This window comes from Zootoca vivipara, chromosome 14, assembly GCF_963506605.1.
Source record: "Zootoca vivipara chromosome 14, rZooViv1.1, whole genome shotgun sequence".
Taxonomy (NCBI): Eukaryota; Metazoa; Chordata; class Lepidosauria; order Squamata; family Lacertidae; genus Zootoca; species Zootoca vivipara.
In genome coordinates, this window is record NC_083289.1 from 45,228,263 (window position 1) to 45,243,352 (window position 15,090).

Here is a 15,090-nt window from a genome sequence, read left to right on the forward strand (position 1 = left end):
AGGAACAGCAGCTGGAAGGAACCAGCGACTGCAGGCACAACAACTTGGATGTTTCCACACTTTATTCCTGTCTGGGGAAAGGGGCAAAAATGGCTGTTTGCCTCTCCTCCTCCTCCACCACCACCTCCTGATCTCAAAACATATTACGGGGCCTTCTGAAGGACTGCTGCTGTTACTAGGAGTCGTTCACGCATATCTGCGCCTGTCTTAGGGACTAGAATCTTAACTTTTAAAGTGCATGCCCAGGATGCTGTGTTTTGCGTCTAGTTTCTGCACTTGCATGGTGTGGCTGCAGAATCACTGCACAGGAACACAATCCTGCCTGTCATTGCAGGGGGTTGGACTAGATGACCCTCAGGCTCCCTTCCAACTCTACAATTCTATTACCTTCTTGCACACCTGAGTTCAATTACATAGGCTGAAATTCCACCCCCATTATTATGACGATTTATTAAATGTATCATATGCCTATGTTTCTCAGCGACTCACAATAAAATCCTAGACATTTCAGGGCCAGGTACGATCGCGCGGAATAGGCTCACTGTACATGTCCAGAGGCGCTCTCCTCTTTTTAAATATTGCATCATGTGGTTTGACCCCAAGAACGCAAACACCAGTTAGTTCTGAGCCCCAGTAAGCCTTTTGCATAAATCAGGCACTGCCTCCACACCCATTGGCTGAAATTCTGTGATGTCACAGTGGCTTCTGCAATGATACAGGCCATCTGTATGGTCATAGAATGCGCCTGAACATTCCAACTGCTAAGGAGTAAAATCATCAGTGCAAAGGGACAAGGAACATCAGATAATATGTGCTGTTGTGGGTGGAAAATATTAGCTCAGTACTGTCCACACTGACTGGCAGCAGCTCTCCAGTTTTTCAGATGGCATCTCCCCCTACAATCCGTGGAGATGCGAGGGCCCACTGAGTATGATCTTTCCTCTGAAATAAGGCAGGTTGAATGTGAAAATAGAAAAAAATAACAATACAGTGGTACCTCGGTTTATGAACACAATTGGTTCCGGAAGTCTGTTCATAAACTGAAGCGTTCATAAACTGAAGCGAACTTTCCCATTAAAAGTAATGGAAAGTGAATTAATCCGTTCCAGATGGGTCTGCGGAGTTCATAAACCGAAAATTAATAAACCGAGGTGTTCATAAACCGAGGTTCCACTGTATATTAACTAATGCTTTCAGTTTCTACTTTGGGGGGACCGGGGAGGGGGGAAAGAATTGCAATTTTGTTCTGATTATCCCCCAAATTCCGTGTTGAGCCACTGTGTACAAACAAGCAGCCACGTGGAAAGCCTGTATCATTCCCCGCACTCCCAACTTTAAACCGTCTCAGCATGTTTTAATGTTTTACAAAAGCTAGCATTTAATAACATTTAGGTTAAAAAGTAGCATTTAGAAACATTTAAACAGCTCATCAGTGGGATAAGCTAAAATACACCATTTAAAAACAAAACTTCCCTGAACTTCCCATAAACACAGTTTCTTACTCTGTTATCTTTTGAGTCAAAACAGTTCCTTCCCATCAGCATCCAGGTCATTCGAAAGAACCATTCTGCCAGTTTATTAGCAATAACTGCTTGTTTATCATCCGAGGTCACACTCCGAACAATCCCTGGGAATCGAAACCAAGGCAAAAACTTTTCAGCTGTTCGCATTACTTTGTTCAGTATTATTGCTGCCGCTCACTTTTAATTTCCTTCCTAGAATGCGCCCTGGGAATCATTTAATGAGATAAAGAAATAAACAGCAGGATGGATTTGCTGCGCCTCCAATGGTCACACTTGAGGTTTGATTTGCAAAAGCAAAAGTTCTGTTGCAAAAGGGGGCGCTGCCTGAATTTCAACAGGTGTGGTTATTGTGGCCTTTGAGACAGACATGAAGAGTCACCTGTTGAACTTCTGCCTGCTGTGGACCAGAAGAAGAGGAATCAACCTTCACTGCCAGAGAACAATGCAAATCATTATAGCATCTTATGCACTAGGAAATTGGGGAGGGGTGATATTTGCACCATAGACTTGCAACTAGTTGGCTTATTTACATTTGCGCCTTGCTGTTCCGTAATTGTCATCAAGGCAGCTGCCAGTTGCTGCTTCCCCCCCCCCCCACAACGTCTCACTCTTTTTTTTGCTCTGCAAATTCGGTGTCCTTTCCTACAACCGGCAAGCACAGTTAAGTCTGGTGCTGCAAGAACGCCCTCTAGTGGCTCCAGGTGTGTGTTTTTCCCCGGATGCTGCGGAACACTGTTGTGAATTGCGCCGTGATGCGCCTTTCATGAGGACTAGAACCTTATTTTTCTATAACGCAAGGCATTTTCGCGATTCCCAGCCCAGTTAAAGCACTTAAGTGGAGTTGTTGAGCGTGCAATGATTACAACATGCCTGAATAAATAAATAAAAGCAACGTTCACTGTTAGATTTTTGACTCCTACTTACTCCCAAGAGCAAGTCAGGAGTTAGTTTTTTAAAAAACAAACAAAACAAAACATGTATACCTTGCCTTTCCTCCCCCTCGCTTTGTTTCCTGGGGGGAAAGCTTGCTGCGTGGTGGGTTGCTCTTAAAAGGCGCAGGAGCTAGGAAAAGAAGTTGGCAACCGCAGCAGTGCAAGGCAAGGCTGATCGACCTCCTTTTAACGTGGGGAAAAACCCCTTAAATAAAAAGCCGGCCTGGCTTCCTTTCCAGCGACTGGTACGATTAAGGTGCAGGACCTTGGTGAGTGAACGCTCTCCCGTGTTTGCTTTAACGTGGGAAACAAACGGAGTCGAGCTGAGATCGCTAGATTCCCCTCCAGTGTGGCTCCTCGTCCCCTTTCCCCCTTTTTTTCCCCTTCCCTTTTTTTCTTCTTTAAACTTTCGCTTTTGGGTCTTAAATTGCCCTAAAAATGAGCCCCCCCCTCTCATTCTCTCTGGCGCGCCCACCGGGGCGAGGGGAAGAGGCATTCGGCCCGCGCGGAGTTTTATCGAGGCACGGACGGGGTTCGAACCCGTGATCTTCGGTTTACGAGACCGACGCCTTACCACTTGGCCACCGCGCCTGCGTTGAAAGCCTCGCCTCACTCCCATCTAGGCTGGCGCCGCTCCCGAGGCGACGTCGGCGCGCGCCCCCGACGCTCGCTGCGCTGTCCTGCTTTTTTTCTTTTGTCCGCCGCCAAGCGGCAGCCCTAGGAAGCGCACGAGCAACACACACCCAGTGCGCCTGCGCCTGCGTGTTCTCTTGGTTCTGTTGCAGGAAGACGGTCAGATCCCGTTCTTGCAACTCCGCACCGAGCAAATGCAGAGGAGCTCCGGGGGGGGGGGGGGGAAGAGACACGACACCTGCGGAGAGGCGGGCGCATGCCCACCCCAAATCCTCGATTGCGAGCTGCTCTTTCCTTTTCAATCAATTTTTGATCCACTAAAGCAGATCGAGGGACGAACACAGTATTGAAAGTGGCACAAGGCTGTCATTGAAAATAATTGATTTACGTATAAGCTAAACAAGCTATAGCTTAGGCCCCACTCTCTTGGGGCCCCCCCAAAAAATCCACTATTAATATACTTCTTCTTAATTGTATTTCAGTTCAACAATAACTTTGATAAAATACATAGTTTGTTATGTGCTTTAGATACCTATTAGGTCCATAAATTACCATATAGCATATATTCAACACAAAAAACAGCGATAATTTGTTGACAAAGGACAGCTGGACATATAAAGGGCCCCATTACCTTCAGTAGCTTACGGCCTCATCAAACCTAAATCCGGCCCTGATTGTAACTATAGACCAGATTTTCTTCAAACCATTCAAGTTACAAGAAAGGAGGTTCTGACTAAACATCAGGAAGAAAATTTTGACAATAACAATTTAGCAATGGAGTAGTAGACACTCTTTTGGGACTCCAGAGGTTGTGGACTCTCCTTCCTTGGATGGTTGGACGGCCACCTGTCATGGATGCTTGAGTTGAGATTCCTGCATAAAAGACTTTTAATGTATGCAACGACGGCAATGGGAATGCTACTAGCCCAGAGATGGAAGGAGGAGTACCAGCGAAAGAAAAATGGCAGATGAAACTCATGGACTCTGCAGAGATGGCGAAACTGACGAGAAAGATTCGAAACCAGGGAGATCAAGTATTTTCTAAAGCCTGGAATAAATTTGTAGTTTATTTAAAAGATCACTGTAAACAGTTATAATCTGGCAGGGACGTAATGACAATTGTAATGTAGCAATTACTTGTGATAATTGTGGTTATTTAAAATAGATGGATAATGGTAAAAGATGCAGCAAATCTAATCTTAAAGATGGAACCCATGGAGGGAGGGAGGGAGGCCTGAAGGTTCAAAAGAACCTTGTACTTTAATGTTTGAAATGGTTTTGTTAAAATGAATAAATTATGAAAAAAACAATTAAAAATTATTTAAAAATAAAAAGATACTCCTGCATTGCAGGGGGTTGGACTAGATGACCCTCGGTTCCCTTCCAACAATTCTATGCTTCTGTGCTTCTGTTGGCCAACAATAACACCTTGACTTTGGCCCAGAAGCAAATGGACAACCAGTGCAGAAACTGAGCAGGCTTCTTAGCTGCAGTTTAGCCGGTGCCAGATTCACGTATAAGCTAAACAAGCTATAGTTTAGGCCCCCACTCTCTTGGGGGCCCCCCAAAAAATAAAGGAAAAAACTGGATGTACATTTCCAAAATATAAGATAAAAAAACAAATAAAATAAAACCTACATACAGCAACAGTGTTTTGTGTTGTATAGGCTCCTATGAGGTAAGTACAGTGGGACCTCGGTTTATGAGCACCTCAGTTTACGAATTTTCGGTTTACAAACGCCACAGACCCATCTGGAACGGATTAATTCACTTTCTATTACTTTCAATGGGAAAGTTCGCTTCAGTTTATGAACACTTCAGTTTATGAACAGACTTCTGGAACCAACTACACCCATGCTTCGGGTTAAGTACGCTTCAGGTTGAGTACTCCGCGGACCCGTCTGGAACGGATTAATCCACTTTCCTTTACTTTCAATGGGAAAGTTCGCTTCAGTTTATGAACGCTTCAGTTTAAGTACTCCGCGGATCGTCTGGAACAGATTAATCCACTTTCCATTACTTTCAATGGGAAAGTTCGCTTCAGTTTATGAACGCTTCAGTTTATGAACAGACTTCCGGAACCAATTGTGTTCATAAACCGAGGTACCACTGTAATGGGCCCGGCCTGCTAGCCTACCCCCTAAAATATCACTGGTAAAATACAGTCATACCTCATGTTACGTCCGCTGTGGGTTGTGTCTTTTCAGGTTACGGGTGCGCCAAACCTGGAAGTCCCGGAACGGGTTACTTCCAGGTTCGGCACGTGCACATGCACAGAAGCGCTAAATCGCTCTTTGCACATGCACAGAAGCACTGTATTGCGTCATGCACCTGCGCAGACGCGTCGCTTCAGGATGCGGCCTTTTCATGTTGCAAATGGGCCTCCGGAACGGATCCCATTTGCAACCAGAGGTACCACTGTGCATATTTTGTTATGTGCAAATGGCTTTAGATACCTATTAGGTATATAAATTACCATATAGCATATATTCAACAACAAAAAAAGCCCCATTGCCTTCAGTAGCGCCTTAAGGCCTCATCAAACCTAAATCTGGGCCTGAGTTTAGCTAATCTGCCAACAGGGTTGCGCTGAGTAGGGGCGGGCATATCTGCTAATTTCAGTTTCTTATTTCCCCCATCTTTAAATTCTCCACACATTTCCACATCAGTGTTTTTTTTTTTTAAGTCCTCGTGAAACTCCACCAGCATTTTAGTGCAAATGTCTAATGCAGGCAACAACCATTTTGAATGTGTTCAAAGAACGTGCAACCATGCATGCACGCATCGCCGCAACCCAGATGGGGCCGGAAAAGGGGGTGGGGTTGTACGAAAGAGGGCTCAACAGGGCAGGGTGGACTTGCATGCAAAACGGCCATTGCCCGTATACGTTTTTTGTATGAAACTTTGCCCAATATACACATTTTTGCAACGCATTTCCCTAATGCTTATGTTTCTCCCGATAAAATGAATCTCTAGATGTTATTTTCACTTGTGCATGCATCTATTTGCACACTTTAGCCCCAGTATATCCTTTTTCGCACACATTACTTGGCAGGAGAGCTGCACTGCAGAATTACCTAAACCGAAATGCAAATTTCAGAGGCTATCGCTGTGTTTTGGTTTGCACAGTGCTTCAGAAAGTGTGGGCAAACTAAACCAAATTTTTCCTCCACAATCCCTAGGGGCAGGTAGGTAGCCGTGTTGGTCTGCCGTAGTCGAAACAAGATAAAATAAAATAAAAATCCTTCCAGTAGTACCTTAGAGACCAACTAAGTTTGTCATTGGTATGAGCTTTTGTGTGCATGCACACTTCTTCAGATGGATGATTGGCAGAAGAAGTTGATAGAATATATGGAACTGTCTGAGTTGACCGGGAGACTCCGGGACCGGAGTGAAGAAGCAGCGGAAGAAGATTGGAAGAAATTCAAAATTTACTTAAAGAATAAGTGTATAGTAGATTAGGAATAAGGGAAGTGAGGGAGAAAAATTAGAGGTTGTAGAAAATATAATGGCAAGAGATAAGTACAGTTGGAAATAAGGATTTTATTTTCAAATTTATTGAGAAGTAAGATTTAGATAGAACATAAAAAGGATAAGATGTAAAAGATAGAAAAATAAGGGAATATTAAAGTAACAAGTAGAATTTATATAAGATTCAGACTTTACTACAGAAGTGATGTAAAGAATCACAGAAGGGGAGGGAATGAGGAAGTCATTAGATTGGAAATAAGTGTTATAAGTTAGAATTCTTGTTTTCTTTTTGTATTCTTTGTATTGTGCTATTTTTTGTATTTTGTTTTTGTATTGTTTTTTTGTGTGGGTGTGTATTTTATATGCTTTGTTGTTTTGGAAATTTTTTAATAAAATACATTTTTTTAAAAAAGAATATCTGAAGAAGTGTGCATGCACACGAAAGCTCATATCAACGACAAACTTATTTAGTCTCTAAGGTGCTACTGGAAGGATTTGTTTTATTTTATCTTGAATCCCGAGGGGGTGAGAATTTCCCCACGACATTGACATATGCAGATGTGGAGCAAACTGTCAAAAAACAGCACAAGATGGCCAGCAGCTGGGCTTTGCTTTCAGGCAAATATCTTTAATAGTTTCTTCCTCCCCACCCCAATATTCCTTCTGCTTCTGAAGAAATCCCCTTCTCTCTCTCTCTCTCTCTCTAAGATGGCTGGAATGTCACAGCAGGTTTTTTCCGCACCCTTTTTGCCTCCTTTTCCAAGCTGGAAGGAGCAGAGCTAGTTGGAGCCGTTTTGGACTTGCTCTCCAATCGTACCACCTGGGGGACGCGGTTCCCGTTCATTTTCAAAATCCGCTTGGGAAGGACCCAGCAGACAGGTTTGACAGCCGCCCCACTGTTATCCAGGGACATGCAGACGTAACAGAAGGGCCGGCTCGGTTTCGGCTGAGGGTCAGCGGAATGGCTCGGATGTGCCGGTTTCTTTGTTTTCCTTCCTCTCGCCTCTTTGTCAAAGCCGACATGGACCTGCAGCTCCGCTCCCTGGGACGGAAGCAGCTGGGCTTCCATTCTTTTCTTCAAGTGCAGATTCAGTTTCTCTTTCACCAGGTCCAGCTCAAGGAAGAGGCTTGCCCTGATAATGGAGGGCTCCTTTTTCCGGATCCTGGCCTTCCCCATCTCCGGCCAGCTTCCACCAGCCACTGCTGCCCCTTTCTCCGTTTCTGCCTCCTTTCCACCAGTGGAAGGAGAAGGAAGCAGTGAGCCAGACTCAGTCGCTGGTTCCTTTTGCCCACTCCTTGCTTTCTCAGTTCGGCCAGCCTCTTTCGCCTTCTCTTCAAAGAAAGGCAAGAGAACCCTGCGGCACATCCCTTCGGATTCCTGTTGCTGCTGCTTTGTAGTTCCAGGACTTCCACCAACTTCTGTCCCTTCCTTATCCAGGGAAACGGGGAGAAATGTCTGCACTGGACCTGTCTCCTGTGCCTTTGGCTGGTCCTTTGTTTCTGCAGTCCCAGGACTTCCACTGACCGCTGTGTCTTTCTTATCAAGGGGAACTGGGAGAACCTTCAGGGCTGGACCTGTCACCTGCTCCTTTGGCTGGTCCTTTGATTCCACAGTTCCAGTAGTTCCACGAACCATTGTTCCTTTCTCATCAAAGGTAACCTTGCGAACCTTCTGGCCTGGAGCTCCATCCTGTGCCTTTGGCTGCTCCTTTGTTTCTGCTGTCCCAGGACTTAGACCAACCTCTGTTCCTTTCTTATCAAGGGGAACCGGGAGAACCTTCTGGGTTGGACCTGTCTCCTGTGCCTTTGGCTGGTCCTTTGTTTCTGCAGTCCCAGGACTTCCACTGACCGCTGTGTCTTTCTTATCAGGAGCTGGGAGAACCTTCTGGGCTGGACCTGTCACCTGCTCCTTTGGCTGGTCCTTTGATTCAGGGCCGGCTCTAGGTAGACCCCTGGTGGCGCAGTGCACCAGGACGAGGGGCTGGTAAGCAGGGCGCCGGCTTGGTAAGCAGGGCGCCGCGCGGCGAAGCCGCACGGAAACCAATTGCGCCCTGCGAGGGCGGGGTGGGCGCCGGAGCGATCTCCGCCCCTCAGCACCAGGGTGCACGATCTGCTCGAGACGGCCCTGCTTTGATTCCACAGTTCCAGTAGTTCCACGAACCATTGTTCCTTTCTCATCAAAGGTAACCGTGCGAACCTTCTGGCCTGGAGCTCCATCCTGTGCCTTTGGCTGGTCCTTTGATTCCACAGGTCCAGTAGTTCCACTGACCATTGCTCCTTTCTCAAGAAAGATAACCTTGCGGACTGGCCTTCCTTTCACCTGCATTTTCTTGTCCTTTGATTCTGCAGTTGCAGTTCTTTCACCAATATCTTTTTCTTTCACATCAAGGGAAATATTGTGGTGTATCCCTCCCGCCACCTCCTTCTGGAGGTCCCTTGATTCCACAGTTACAGTTCTTCCAGTGATCACTATTCCTTTCTCATCAAAGGGGATTGGAAGAACCTTGTAGCCTGGCCCTCCCTCCAGCTCTTTTTGGTGGTCCCTTGATTCCACCATAACAGTGCTTCCACTAATCTCTGTTACTTTCTCATCAATGGAAACTGCAAGAACCTTGTGGCATGGTCCTCCCTCTACCTCCTTTGGTTGGTCCCTTGATTCCACCATAACAGTGCTTCCACTAATCTCTGTTACTTTTTCATCAATTGAAATTGCAAGAACCTTGGGACATGGTCCTCCCTCTACCTCCTTTGGCTGGTCCCTTGATTCCACCACAACAGTGCTTCCACTAATCTCTGTTACTTTCTCACCAATGGAAACTGCAAGAACCTTGGGACATGGTCCTCCCTCTACCTCCTTTGGTTGGTCCCTTGATTCCACCATAACAGTGCTTCCACTAATCTCTGTTACTTTTTCATCAATGGAAATTGCAAGAACCTTGGGACATGGTCCTCCCTCTACCTCCTTTGGTTGGTCCCTTGATTCCACCACAACAGTGCTTCCACTAATCTCTGTTACTTTCTCATCAATGGAAATTGCAAGAACCTTGGGACATGGTCCTCCCTCTACCTCCTTTGGTTGGTCCCTTGATTCCACCATAACAGTGCTTCCACTAATCTCTGTTACTTTCTCATCAATGGAAACTGCAAGAACCTTGGGACATGGTCCTCCCTCTACCTCCTTTGGCTGGTCCCTTGATTCCACCATAACAGTCTTTCCACTAATCTCTGTTACTTTCTCATCAATGGAAACTGCAAGAACCTTGGGACATGGTCCTCCCTCTACCTCCTTTGGCTGGTCCCTTGATTCCACCACAACAGTGCTTCCACTAATCTCTGTTACTTTCTCATCAATGGAAACTGCAAGAACCTTGGGACATGGTCCTCCCTCTACCTCCTTTGGTTGGTCCCTTGATTCCACCATAACAGTGCTTCCACTAATCTCTGTTACTTTTTCATCAATGGAAATTGCAAGAACCTTGGGACATGGTCCTCCCTCTACCTCCTTTGGTTGGTCCCTTGATTCCACCATAACAGTGCTTCCACTAATCTCTGTTACTTTTTCATCAATGGAAATTGCAAGAACCTTGGGACATGGTCCTCCCTCTACCTCCTTTGGCTGGTCCCTTGATTCCACCATAACAGTCCTTTCACTAATCTCTGTTACTTTTTCATCAATGGAAATTGCAAGAACCTTGGGACATTGTCCTCCCTCTACCTCCTTTGGCTGGTCCCTTGATTCCACCATAACAGTGCTTCCACTAATCTCTGTTACTTTTTCATCAATGGAAACTGCAAGAACCTTGTGGCATGGTCCTCCCTCTACCTCCTTTGGTTGGTCCCTTGATTCTACCATAACAGTGCTTCCACTAATCTCTGTTAGTTTTTCATCAATGGAAATTGCAAGAACCTTGGGACATTGTCCTCCCTCTACCTCCTTTGGCTGGTCCCTTGATTCCACCATAACAGTGCTTCCACTAATCTCTGTTACTTTTTCATCAATGGAAACTGCAAGAACCTTGTGGCATGGTCCTCCCTCTACCTCCTTTGGTTGGTCCCTTGATTCTACCATAACAGTGCTTCCACTAATCTCTGTTAGTTTTTCATCAATGGAAATTGCAAGAACCTTGGGACATGGTCCTCCCTCTACCTCCTTTGGCTGGTCCCTTGATTCCACCATAACAGTGCTTCCACTAATCTCTGTTACTTTTTCATCAATTGAAACTGCAAGAACCTTGTGGCATGGTCCTCCCTCTACCTCCTTTGGTTGATCCCTTGTTTCCACAATTCCAGTTCTTCCAGTGATCACTGTTCCTTTTTCATCAAGGAAAATTGGGAGAACCTGGTAGTGTGGACCTCCCTCCACCTCCTTTTGGTGTTCCCTTAATTCCACAATTCCAATTCTTCCAGTGATTGCTGTTTCTTTCTCATCAAGCAAAATTGAGAGAACCTTGTAGTGTGGTCCTCTCTCCACCTCCTTTTGTTGGTCCCTTGATTCCACCATAACAGTGCTTCCACTCATCTCTGTTACTTTTTCATCAATGGACATTGCAAGAACCTTGTGGAATGGTCCTTCCTCTACCTCATTTAGTTGGTCACTTGATTCCATAGTTACAGTTCTTCCGGTGACCACTGGTCCTTTCTCATCAAAGGAGATTGGAAGAACCTTGTGGCCTGGCCCTCCTTCCAGCTCCTTTTGATGTTCCTTTGTTTCTACAGTTCTGGTTCTTCCTTCGACCTCTGTTCCTTTCTCATCAAATAAGAATGGAAGAACATTGTGACTTGGTCCTCCCTCTACCTCCTTTGGTCGGTCCCTTGTTTCCACAATTCCAGTTCTTCCAGTGATCACTGTTCCTTTTTCATCAAGGAAAATTGGAAGAACCTTGTAGTGTGGATCTCCCTCCACCTCCTTTTGATGTTCCTTTGTTTCTACAGTTCTGGTTCTTCCTTTGACCTCTGTTCCTTTCTCATCAAATAAGAATGGAAGAACCTTGGGACATGGTCCTCCCTCTACCTCCTTTGGTTGGTCCCTTGTTTCCACAATTCCAGGTCTTCCAGTGATCACTGTTCCTTTTTCATCAAGGAAAATTGGAAGAACCTTGTAGTGTGGTTCTCCCTCCACCTCCTTTTGGTGTTCCCTTAAATCCATAATTCCAATTCTTCCAGTGATCCCTAGTCCTTTCTCATCAAAGGAGATTGGAAGAACCTTGTGGCCTGGCCTTCCCTCTACCTCCTTTGGTTGGTCCCTTGATTCTACCATAACAGTGCTTCCACTCATCTCTGTTAGTTTTTCATCAATGGAAATTGCAAGAACCTTGGGACATGGTCCTCCCTCTACCTCCTTTGGTTGGTCCCTTGATTCCACCATAACAGTGCTTCCACTCATCTCTGTTAGTTTTTCATCAATGGAAATTGCAAGAACCTTGGGACATGGTCCTCCCTCTACCTCCTTTGGTTGGTCCCTTGATTCCGCCATAACAGTGCTTCCACTCATCTCTGTTAGTTTTTCATCAATGGAAATTGCAAGAACCTTGGGACATGGTCCTCCCTCTACCTCCTTTGGTTGATCCCTTGATTCTACCATAACAGTGCTTCCACTAATCTCTGTTACTTTCTCATCAATGGAAATTGCAAGAACCTTGTGGCATGGTCCTTCCTCTACCTCCTTTAGTTGGTCATTTGATTTCATAGTTACAGTTCTTCCGGTGATCACTGCTCCTTTCTCATCAAAGGAGATTGGAAGAACCTTGTGGCCTGGCCCTCCTTCCAGCTCCTGTTGATATTCCTTTGTTTCTGCACTTCTGGTTCTTCTTCTGACCTCTGTTCCTTTATCAGCAATGAAAATTGGGAGAACCTCATGGCATGGTCCCCTCCCTACCTCCTTTTGGTGGTCCCTTGATTCCACCATTCCAGTTCTTCCAGTCATCTCTGTTTCTTTCTCACCAAAGGAAACTGAGAGAAACTTGTGATGTGACGCTCTCTCCAGCTCCTTTTGGCGATCCTTTGATTCTGCAGTTCTGGTTCTTCCTGCAACCTCTGTTCCTTTCTCATCAAAGAAAATTTCCTTTCGTTGGTCCTTCGATTCCACCATTCCAGTTCTTCCACTGACTTCTATCTTTTTCTCATCAACAGCAATTGCGAGAACCTTGTGGCTTGGCCCTCCCTCCAGCTCCGTTTGGTGGTCCCTTAATTTCGCCATTGCAGGTCTTCCACTAACCACTGTTCCTCTCTCATCAATGAAAATCGGGAGAATCACGCAGGATGATCTTCCCCCTAGCTCCTCCTGGAAGTGCCTTAATTCTCTGCCTCTGATCCCTTGTCTGCCGTCAGCCTCCACTCCCTTTTCCGCTCCTTCTCTTTCAGCTGACGCTCCATCAGTACTCAAGGAAAACCGGAGAACCTTGCTGGAGGATGCTCTCTCTGCCTGCAACCCCATTTTGTGTGGTTTTGGGGGCTCTGGGACTATTTGATCCAAGCCAAGAGATGTTTCCTCCTTGGGATGCCTCCTCAAAATGATGCTGGGGGTGCAAGGCTCAGGGGGTGCCCTTTTCATGATACTTGTTTCGGGTCCACTCAGCTGTGAAGAACTATAGGTCAGTTCTGCCACCGACTTTGAATAGGGCGTTGGGAGTTTTGACTTGTAGGCCAAGTATTTGTGTCCGACGTTCAGGTCAATGATGCAAGGAGCCTCTCCGGCGGCGAAGGGCAGGCAGAGGTGTTTGGGCCTTGGGGTTTTGTTGCCAAAACGGATCGGCTTGGGCAGAGGATTTGCAGAAAGGACCTTGTAGAGTCGGAAGGATTCCTCCACCATTTCTGGAAAGGCGCCCGTTTGCATTTCTAACAGCTTCACTGTTGTGTGGAAAGTGAGCTTCTTCACGTCTTCTGGCTCCATCGAGAGGAGAATATACTTCCCAGGGGAAGTCCCAGTTTTATGACCTCGCCTCTTTGTGAGGAAACAAGGCTTCCCACTCTCTTTTGGCTGGTCCTCCAAATGGAGAAGGTAATACTTCTTGGTTCCTGGAGATTCTCGTAAAGGTTTCGCATAGAGCACCGTGGCGTTTCTGTGCGGAGACTCAAGAGGCAGGGGGCTTCGGGCACAAATTGGCACTGGTGTTGTTTTTCTCTTTGGCCTCTGGGGGCTGCTTTCAAGCTCCCCGGAAAATTGGTCTCCGCAGGGTTGAAACCACGATACAGACTTGGAGACGAGGGTGGGGACGCCACATCGCCTCTGAACCATTTTCTTTTTGACGTGAAATTCAAGGGAGCCTCTGGTTTCCCTGTCCATCTCTTCCAAGACTAAAGGGGCCAGCTCAGAGTCACGCAGAGGGGAGCTGGTGCCAGAGATTGCCTTTGTTGCAGGCCGCTGACCGGTGGGAGAAGACGGCTTTGGCAAGCTTTCCTCCGAGGTGCTAGAATGTTCCTGTGCACACGTCAAATCCATATCTCTGCATTCCTGTGCACACGTCATATCCATATCTCTGCATTCCTGTGCACACGTCATATCCATATCTGTGCATTCCTGTGCACTCGTCATATCTAGACACGAAAGTGGCCCTTGGTCCGAGCAGGACAATTCTGGAGGTTTCTCCTCCCTCTCCTCTTGATCTGTGCAACTTTCAACACTGTCTTTGTCCATCAGTTTGAGAGGAGAGGGTGGTTTGGCCTTATGTGATGGTGCAGGGCCCATACGAATTGCGAGACATTTTTCCACCAAGATGAGCTGGTCTTCTTTTTTATAAGTCGCGCTCTGGAGAATATTTAATTCTGTCAACGAAGCCATCGGCAGGAAGGAAGGGATTCTTAGGACTTCTACCGGTATACGTCTTTCCGGCAGCAGTGGGACCTCCAGTGGTTCACGCTTCGGCACTATCAAGCAGGGCTCGTCTGAATTGGAGCAGGAATCGGAGCTTTTGCGCTCCGTCACATCCGAGGAAGTCTCTCTAGCATCCTGGAAGTTTCCGGAACTCGACTGCAAGTCCAGACATTTTAAATGAGGTAGGCAGGAGGAGAACGAGGAGGAGGAGGAGGAAGAGGAGGAGGAGGAGCAGGAAGCATGGCTTAAAATGGCCTCATATTTCAATGGAGGAAATCCATCATATTCTGGGCATATACTCTTGGCATCCTCTTGATGCCAATTTCCCCAATCTTCACATGGAACAAGAGAACAGTGGTGCATTTGACAAGGCTGCTCACAGCTGCAAGAAATAAGACAAAACAGAGTTGTTTTATACATTTGATGCATTAATAAGGGTCATGTTCAACTGAATTTTAATCAATTGGATATATATATGCTTTAAAATAATAGATCCATTGAAATTAGTGGGCCTGGGTATTGCATGCCCATTAATTTCCCAGAGGGCTATTCTGAGTTTGACTAACGTTGGACAACACCCAAATTCCTACCATTTCCAAAAGTTCACATTTTTAAAAACTAAATGTCTATGCAGTTTCTAAGATCGGGCTGGGCCATCACATGAGGACAAGAAAAGAAAAGGCAGCGCAGAAAAGGAAGTACCAAGTTAGCATAAAGCAAG

At 46.1% G+C, this 15,090-nt stretch overlaps 1 non-coding gene across 1 annotated transcript; it reads right to left on the bottom strand.

Moving 5' to 3' along the window:
* Window positions 1-2,974: 2,974 nt before the first annotated feature.
* Window positions 2,975-3,046, bottom strand: TRNAT-CGU (transfer RNA threonine (anticodon CGU)). Its single transcript has one exon. It is a non-coding gene; the product is annotated as a tRNA-Thr (tRNA).
* Window positions 3,047-15,090: the final 12,044 nt, after the last annotated feature.